Source organism: Lissotriton vulgaris, chromosome 1_1 (genome assembly GCF_964263255.1).
Source record: "Lissotriton vulgaris chromosome 1_1, aLisVul1.2, whole genome shotgun sequence".
NCBI lineage: Eukaryota > Metazoa > Chordata > Amphibia > Caudata > Salamandridae > Lissotriton > Lissotriton vulgaris.
The window spans coordinates 542,855,840-542,865,668 of NC_141685.1; the positions used below are offsets into that span (position 1 = coordinate 542,855,840).

At 42.1% G+C, this 9,829-nt stretch overlaps 1 long non-coding RNA gene across 1 annotated transcript; it reads left to right on the top strand.

Moving 5' to 3' along the window:
• Positions 1 to 8,242: 8,242 nt before the first annotated feature.
• Positions 8,243 to 9,431, top strand: LOC147747459 (uncharacterized). The gene is made up of 5 exons (XR_015299527.1): positions 8,243 to 8,340; positions 8,442 to 8,527; positions 8,615 to 8,692; positions 8,808 to 8,861; positions 8,951 to 9,431. It is a non-coding gene; the product is annotated as an uncharacterized LOC147747459 (long non-coding RNA).
• The last annotated feature ends 398 nt before the right edge of the window (positions 9,432 to 9,829 follow it).

Sequence of the window (9,829 nt, forward strand, 5' to 3'; positions counted from 1 at the left end):
CTGCGAGTACCCCATAAAGGTGCATGGGTGATGGCTGCTATTGCAAACGCTCGCGGTAATGTATAATTACCGGTGCATAATATTTGTTCTAGGTGAGAGTAGAGTCAAGAACATATTGCAGTGTTATATAGCGGGAACTCTACCTGAAGGCATAGTGCAGCGCGCATCAGCCGACTCAGACGGACCTCAGCCTCTGAGTATTCGAGAGAGCACTGCCTATATACACACACTATATCCGAAGGCTTCATTTTTAAGGTTGTGCTTTTACCTGGTCACGCCATAACATTTCTGCTGGTTGTATGTCCATTTGTTGGTGGTGAAAGCTTTCCATATTTAAATATGTCAACTGTGATTGTGTTATAAACCCCCTGGCAGTAGATGGAAACATTAACTGAGGGTGAGGATTATGAATATGGAGATAAAATATGTCATTGTGAGTAGTGAAATTTAGCGCACTTGTATGCATGTGTCCATATTTGTGTAGTACGCTTGCTATGAAACCAATGCGAAAAGCCGCACCTCTGTATGTTCCGTCGAAGGGTGCGGGAACAAGTGATGATAACGGTTCTGATGATGCAAAGGGATCTTTCATTTATAATTGGGACTATACTCCTTGGAGTGGAGCACATATTATGGCCCTTAAGGCTGCCTTGCCCTACCCCCAGAAAAGTCCTGCCGCCTTCTATGAGGAGGTGGAGGGAGCCATCTACTCTTGCACTATGACCTTAGCGGATATAGATATGTTCTTTGGGCTTATTTTTGGCCCCCTGATATGTGGAGAGCGATACGTAAAATTGATGACGCTTCAGCATTTGGTAACACTTGGGAAAAATTAGAAGAAATAGATGCAGATAGGTTACCTGCCCAGAAGCCCCAACAAGGGATATTAGACCTTCCTAAAGCTATTGTAACTAAATTAAAAACTCTTATGCCCCCTAAGAAAATAGATGACTACGTTAGCATCCCGTAAACAGAAAAAAGGATGAGTCCGTTTCTGATTTCTTATCAAGATTTGAGGAGACATTTCATGATTTTAGTGGCCGGTCATTGGCTGATGAAAAAGGTAAACACCTGTTTGTAAACAAATTTGTAGCTAATATGTTACCTGAAATATCTAGTTGCCTTAAGGCCAGTGAAAGTTCTTGAATCACGTCCTCCCCAGTTTCCCTTTTGACAATGGCACAATATTATGAGCGATAGGAACTAGAAGGGAAGGGAGGGTAAAAAGGTTAAAGATTTAAAAACAAAGTTTATGATGGCCCAAGTGCACCGTCTGCCATTTAGGGGAGGTGTAAGAGGTGGACGTGCAATGCATAAACCTGGAGCACTCCTTCTTCTTCGGGCAAATTTGTCTCCTGATCAGCGTGCCTATTGTAAAGAGACTGGGCACTGGCATTCTGGGTGCCCCCGTTTGCAAGGTCAGCAATACCAGCGGGAAAGGGGAAGTATGAGAGGGCGCCCAGGGAATGTAGGAAGCAAGAGAGGTGCAGGAGCTCGCCCCCGGGTTGAGGCAGTTGAACAGGGATCGAACTACCCTAATACCTTTGACAAACCACACTTGTACCAAATAAATGATTACTCTGCTGATATGCCTATAGATTCTGATTATGCATTGGGATGCCTAGGACAGGGTGTGGAACCGGTTGAGGTGCCAGTAGATCAACTGGGTCCCTATATTGATGTAAATGTCTTGGGATCAACTGATCAATTTCTGGTTGATACAGGGGCTACCCGTAGTGCCCCGTCTAAAAGACTGGTTCCTAGGGCTACTCTATCTGGCACATTGATAACATCAATAGGGTTTGACAGAACACCTACACCTAGCCCACTATCACACACACTTGAATTCAGACTAGATAAATGTACTGCAACATGTCCATTCTTGCTCTCTCCTAACACTCCAGATAATATTGTAGGTATCGATATGCTAAAATATATTTTCGCTACAATACGCTGTTCTCCAGAAGGTGTACATGTTATCCTTAATGACAACTATCCAATCATTGATAGATCTTGCTTTATCAATGAGGACGTCGCTCTGGCGTCCCTACCTTGTACTTTATGGGCATTCGGACACTGGTGTGGGCCAAATGGTTATTCCACCTGTACAAATTCAAGTGAGGGAGGGTGCCTCATTGCCTCGTTTGTCCCAATACAAGATATCTCCAGAGGGTGAGGAGGCATTAGCAAGTATTGTTCAGGATTTGATTAAAGTAGGTGTAGTAGAAGAGGTTCCCTATAATACCTGCAAAAGCCCTATCCTTCCTATTTTGAACAAGCATTTGCAATGCAATAGGTCTCGCATTAGGAAAGTTTGAGTTTTTGGTCTTGTAAACGACAATTCTTTTTTTTATGTGTTGGTTTTGAAAATAGTGAAAATAATAGCTTTGTCATTTACAATGCCAATACTTGTAATTTTTGCAAATGTGACACCTATAGCATTTGAAATGCAACATGTTTTGTCTTTATGTGACTTTGATGTATTGATATTACAAATAATAATGGCTTTACATTTTTTTAAATAATTAATACTCAAATGAAAGGTATTTTAATTTATAATGGCAATTGCGTACATTTTTTAAATTAACTTTTGTGAAGATTATGTTCAGTGTATTTTATTGAGACGAAAATCCAAGAACAGAAGTGAAATCTTAACATTTTTTGTGACATTTCTAATAAAGCTTGAAACATTGTGAGAATATATTTGAACCAGTTGTTGTTGAATGGTTGCACATATTGATGCTGTGTTGGCGCTGAGTGATCTTGTGGTGGCAACGAGTGATGCTGTGGCATTCAGTGATGCTGTGGTAGCGCATAGTGATGTTGTGGTGCCCCTGAGTGATGCTGTAGTGGTTCGATAGATAGAGTGAGTGCGATAGATAGATAGATAGATAGATAGATAGATAGATAGAGGGAGGGCGATAGAGAGATAGAGTGAGGGCGATAGATAGAGTGAGAACGATAGATAGATATTTAGCTAGATAGATAGATAGATAGATAGATAGATAGATAGATAGATAGATAGATAGATAGATAGATAGATAGATAGATAGATAGATAGATAGATGGCGATAGATAGTGTGAGGGTGATCGATAGATAGATAGATAGATAGATAGATAGATAGATAGATAGATAGATAGATAGATAGATAGATAGATAGATAGATAGATAGATAGATAGATAGATGGCGATAGATAGTGTGAGGGTGATCGATAGATAGATAGATAGATAGATAGATAGATAGATAGATAGATAGATAGATAGATAGATAGATAGATAGATAGATAGATAGATAGATAGATAGATAGATAGATAGATAGATAGAGTGAGGGCGATAGATAGATAGATAGATAGATAGATAGATAGATAGATAGATAGATAGATAGATAGATAGATAGATAGATAGATAGATAGATAGATAGATAGCGATAGATAGAGTGAGGGCGATAGATAGATAGAGTGAGGCCGATAGATAGATAGATAGATAGATAGATAGATAGATAGATAGATAGATAGATAGATAGATAGATAGATAGATAGATAGATAGATAGATAGATAGATAGATAGATAAAGAGTGAGTGCGATAGATAGATAGAGTGAGGTCAATAGATAGATAGATTGATAGATAGATAGAGAGTGAGTGCGATAGATAGATAGAGTGAGGTCTATAGATAGATAGATAGAGTGAGGGCGATAGATAGATAGATAGATAGATAGATAGATAGATAGATAGATAGATAGATAGATAGATAGATAGATAGATAGATAGATAGATAGATAGATAGATAGATAGATAGATAGATAGATAGATAGAGTGAGGGCGATAGACAGATAGAGGGAGTGAGATAGATAGTTATATAGATATAGTAAGGTCGATAGATAGATAGATGTATAGATAGATAGAGAGTGAGTGCTATAGATAGAGTGTGGGCGATAGATAGATAGAGTGAGTGCGATAGATATATAGAGTGAGGGCGATAGATAGATAGATAGAGTGGAGAAGAGAAGAGAACATGGAGTTAGAGAAGGAGTCATGGTGGAAGAGAGCAGCAGATCAGCACGGGAGAAGAGAACAGTGAGTTGGCGAAGGAGGCAAGGTGGAAGAGAGTAGCAGATCAGCAGAAGAGAACAGGGAGTTAAAGAAGGAGGCGGTGGAAGAGAGCAGCAGATCAGCAGAGGGAGAAAAGAAGAGAACAGGGAGTTAGAGCAGGAGTTGTGTGGAAGAGAGCAGCACATCAGCACAGCATAAGAGAACAGGGAGTTAAAGAAGGAGGTGGGGTGGACGAGAGCTGCAGATTAGCACAGGAGAAGAGAACAGGGAATTAAAGAAGGAGGTGTTGTGGAAGAGAGCAGCAGAACAGCACGTGAGAAGAGGAAATGGAGGTAGAGAAGGAGGCGAGGTGAATAGAGCAGCAGATCAGCTCTGGAGCAGAGAAGAGAACATGGAGTTAAAGAAGGAGGTGGGGTGGAAGAGAGCAGCATAACAGGACAGCATAAAAGAACACGGAGTTAAAGTAGGATGCGGGGTGGAAGAGAATAGCAGATTGGCACTGGACAAGATAACAGGGAGTTAGAGAAAGAGTCAGGTGGAAGAGAACAGCAGATTAGCACAGGAGAAGAAAACAGGGAGTTAAAGAAGGAGGCGGGTGGAAGAGAGCAGAAGATCAGCACATGTGAAGAGAAGAGAACAGGGAGTTAGAGAAGGAGGCAGGGTGTAAGAGAGCAGCATATTAGCACAGGAGAAGAGAAGAGAACAGGGAGTTAGAGAAGGAGGTGTGTGGGAGAGTGAAGCAGGTCAGCACATCAGAAGAGAACAGGGAGTTAAAGAAGGAGGTGGTGTGGAAGAGAGCGGCAGTTTAGCACATTAGAAGAGAACATGGAGTTAGAGAAGGATGCGAGGTGGAAGAGATCAGAAAATCAGCAGAAGAGAACAGGGAGTTAAAGAAGGAGTCGGGGTGGAAAAGAGCAGCAGATCAGCAGAGGGAGAAAAGAAGAGAACAGGGAGTTAGAGAAGGAGGTGGGTGGAATAGAGGAGCAGATCAGCACAGCAGAAGAGAACAGGGAGTTAAAGAAGAGGTGGGGTGGAAGAGAGCAGCAGATCAGCATAGGAGAAGAGAATAGGGAGTTAAAGAAGGAAGCAGGTGGAAGAGAACAGCAGATCAGCATGGGAGAAAAGAACAGGGAGTTAAAGAAGGAGGCGGGTGGAAGAGAGCAGCAGATCAGCACAGGAGAAGAGAACAGGGAGTTAAAGCAGGAGGTTGTGTTGTAGAGAGCAGCAGATAAGCACAGGAGAAGAGAACATGGAGTTAGAGAAAGATTAGGGTGGAATAGAACAGCAGATTAGCACAGGAGAAGAGAAGAGAACATGGAGTTTGAAAAGGAGGCAGAGTGGATGATAGCAGTAGATCAGCACAGGAGAAGAGAAGAGAACAGTGAGTTAGAGAGTGAAGTGGGTGGAAGAGAGGAGGAGGTCAACACAGCAGAAGAGAACAGGGAGTTGTGGAAGAGAGCAGCAGATTAGCACAGGATAAGAGAGCAGGAAGTTAGAGTAGGATGCAAGGTGGAAGAGAGCAGCAGATCAGCATAGGAGAACAGGGAGGTAAAGAGGGATGTGGGGTGGAAGTGAGCAGCAGAACAGCAGAGGGATAAAAGAAGAGAACAGGGAGTTAGAGAAGGATGTGGGTGGAAGAGAGCAGCAGATCAGCACAGCTGAAGATAACAGGGAGTTAAATAAGGAGGTGGGGTGGAAGAGAGCAGCAGATTAGCACAGGAGAAGAGAACAGGGAGTTAAAGAAGGAGGTGAGGTGGAAGAGAGCAGCAGAACAGCACAGCATAAGAGAACATGGAGTTAAAGAAGGAGGCGGGGTGGAAGAGAACAGCAGATCGGCACAGGAGAAGAGAACAGGGAGTGAAAGAACGATGCGGGTTGAAGAGAATAGCAGAGTAGCACAGGATAAGAAAACAGGGAGTTAAAGAAGTATGCTGGGTGTAGAGAGCTGCAGATCTGCACCGGATAAGAGAAGAGAACATGTAGTTAGAGAATGATGCATGGTGGAAGAGAGCAGCAGATCAGCACAGGAGAAGAGAAGAGAACTGGGAGTTAGAGAAGGAGGTGTGTGGGAGAGTGGAGCAGGTCAGCACGTCAGAAGAGAACAGGGAGTTAAAGAAGGAGGTGGTATGGAAGAGAGCGGCAGATCAGAACAGGAGAAGAGAACAGGGAGTTATAGAAGGAGGCGGGTGGAAGAGAACAGCAGATCAGCAGAAGGAAGACCAATAGTGGCTGGTTGTGACTCACTACTGGAACCAATCGCCAAATATGTCGATTGCTTTTTGAAGGAATTTATGAATCTTGTGGTTTCATACTTACAAGACACCACCGACTTCATCAACAAGCTTGACAACATCAATTTTAATAGAGGGAAGGATTTACTAGTCCCAATGGATGTGACTTCCCTCTATACCCAAATTCCCAAGGATGAAGCAGTGGCAGTGCTTTCCCACTTTCTGGATTTACGAGTGAGACCAGTTCAGGTGCCCACCCAATTTTTAGTTGATTTGGCTACATTTGCCCTCAAAAAGAACTACTTTTGTTTTGGAAAAGATTTTTTCTTCCAAATCAAAGGGGTAGCCATGGGCTGTCCTTTTGCCCCTGAATTAGCTGTTCTATTCATGTCTCTATATGAGGATACTTTTGTCCATAATAACAACCCATTCAAAAAACACATCGGAACATGGCTATGTTTTATCGACGATGTGTTTTTAATTTGGACTGGTGGAGAAGAAACATTGTTACTCTTCCATGAATGGCTGAATTCCAGGACAGTTGATATTCAGTTCAGCATTAAACACTCGGCCACTAAAATATCCTTCTTAGATGTGGAGGTGTTTCCTGTTGAAGGTAAATTAGCCACTAGACTCTTCACGAGGGAAACAGACAGAAACAAGGCATTACTGTTTTCAAGTAACCACCCACACAGTTTGAAGGAAAATTTGCCTTACGGTCAATTTTTACGGATCCGCCGTAATTGCTCTTTTAACGACGATTACAACATCCATGCTGGAAAATTAGAAACAAAATTATGCGAGCGCGGATACCCTAAAAAATTGGTCCGGAATGCCAAAAAACGAGCAAGGTGGACCCCAAGAGAGTGTCTTTTGGAACGTAAAAGCAGACCCAAAATGAAACGCCAAGTTTGTGTCACCACCTTTTGTCCAAAAGCTAACAAACTCAAGAAAATTATTGGACAAAATTGGCATCTCATCAAAAACTTGGATGTAAGCTTACAACAACTACCCCTTTTTGCATTTAAGAAAGAAGGTAACATTGCCAATTATGTAGTGAGAGCTGCATCCCCAAAGGTGGTCCAACCCATTTTGAGACAAATTATGGGTTTGAACCCCATCGTAGGTCACCACAACACAACACAAATGTGGTACCTGCGTAAGTTGCGATCACACTATGGAAGGCTCGCTCTTTCAGCACAAAGGCATCTCATGAAAACATGATACTTTCAGCAACTGCAAATCTAAATATGTTGTCTATGGGGTACTTTGTCCGTGTGGACTGTTGTACATCGGAAAAACCAATCAGGAAATAAGACAACGAATTTCCCAACATAAATCTAGAATCAAAAACAAAGTTGAAACAGCACCTCTAGTAAACCACTGGATAAGATTAAACTATAAAATTGGTGACCTTAGATGGACTGTGATCTCGAAAGTAGAAAGGGACCCACGTGGAGGGGACCTCGATTTAAAACTGTCCAAAAGGGAGGCCCACTTGATCGTCAAATTTGACACGGCAGTATCTGGCCTCAATGAATTATCTGAGATCTATAAACTGTAATTCAACGCCATATTGGCCCCCTGGCTAATTGCCTTGGTTCTACCGATTTTCATAATTAGATCTCCTAGAACATTGCAGTAATTGCTGTGCGCCCTCCAGCCCCTCAAAAAAATGATCTCCCCTTTTTTTGATTCATTCCTCCTTCATTCAGGTTTCCAGCCCTTCACCCCATAAGACGTCCTCTCTCAATATTCATTTCTTTGGATCTTGACCTATTACGTCTCTGACCATGGTGACATTTCAACCTGGGACTACGTACAACATAATGCTTAGCGCCAGCGTCTACCATTCGTGTCATTCAGGGACTACATTCCCCATGGTGTCTGCGCGATGGTTAGCGCATGTGTGTCACCGACGTTTCATGCACATTATCCAGGATCCCCGATGCAGTTGTAGGCGTCGCATCAGAAACGAGGATTCACTCCCGCTGCCGGACGCCTCCCCGTTAGAAACGAGGATTCACTCTTGCCGCCGGACGCTTTTCCATTACCGGTAAGCGCCCTTTTGCAGAAAAACTACTCCGACAATTCCTCCTCTCGGATTCTTAATTAAGACCGGATTACCGTAAATCCCTCTTTATGTTTCCCACTTAGGAAAAGTTAACGATTTACTTTGATGGCGCCTTTCTAATATCCATACTGCAGACTTCGGCAGTCCCTCGGAAACGAGATTAACTCCGGTAAGAGAATGCTGCCTTTGCCGTTACCTTTGGGGTTGACAGATATCACACGACCTGAAACTTACACCAGTCACGCTTGTTTTTTAGGACCCAGGACGTGACTCAATGTTCCATTATAGAAATTGACAACAACTTTATTAACCATTCGACCCATTGGTCGTTTAGGTAAGACACCCACGTGTTATTGTCCCTGCCCACCACTCACTGTTTACTAACTGAAGAATCTTTTACAAAAAACTTTTTCTCTTCTCTTTTTTTCATTTCTGTTTCACCGTTTTAGTTGATCAAACTCCATTCATTGAAATTTCTTTACTTTTGACTGAAGGACCATTCGGTAAGCTGAGTGAATTTCCTGGTGTTGTAGTACTCTGATAGATTCTTGACCTTTTGAAACTAGACCTATGTTTCTCCTTTTTCCCACAGAGCTTACTGGCCCTGATGAGAATCCTGTCAACTGTGAGGATTCGAAACGCGTAGGCCTTCTATGGTCTACTGTTTAGGTCTTGGTGATAAATGGAATTAGTGCATCTTGACTTTTTTTTGTACACTTGAACTGTATTGATTGAAATGAGAATTGTAATACTAAATACATTGTATTGAAGTGTACTGTTGTATATCATATGAATAGCGATTTATAAACACAGCAGACCCATTACTCACCCCACTGGTTCATACATCTTTCCCGGTGGGTGTCGGATACATTGTTTGATTGATTGTGAGCGGTATGACTGTGAGATGCTTGAACATTATGAATGTTGGTTCGTATGAGGTGTTTTATCCCACTTTAGTGTCCTTCCTTTGATTGTTCCTCTTTATATATTGTGTTGTCTTTTTGAACCCCATGATTAATTTAAAAGTGTGTTCAAACGAAACTTTTTCAAAATAAATGGCTATTTAGTAGCACACATATGTATTGAACTGTTGTTTTTACATTTGGAATTAATTCTGTTGAAACTAACCATCAGTATTGGCATTTTCCTCTTGTTGTTATGTACGACTACAATGCAGCAGTGGTGCGCCCACTGCATGCAACCGCTGGGCGTTCTCGCTGTAGCCACCATTAAATAGGTCCTGGGAGGAGAGCATAGGCAGGAAACCAGGGATATCACTTCCTGTGCAAATGATGATTGGAAATCCAGTAATGTCATTTTCAGTGTAGATGGGAAATAGGAAATAAAGTCCTCATACTTTGCTTCTTCTGTGAAAGAGAGTTTTGACATGAAACCAGTGATGTCACTTCCTTTGCAGATGGCTGATGAGAATTTCAGTGATATCACTTCCTGTGAAGATGGGCAAAGGGAA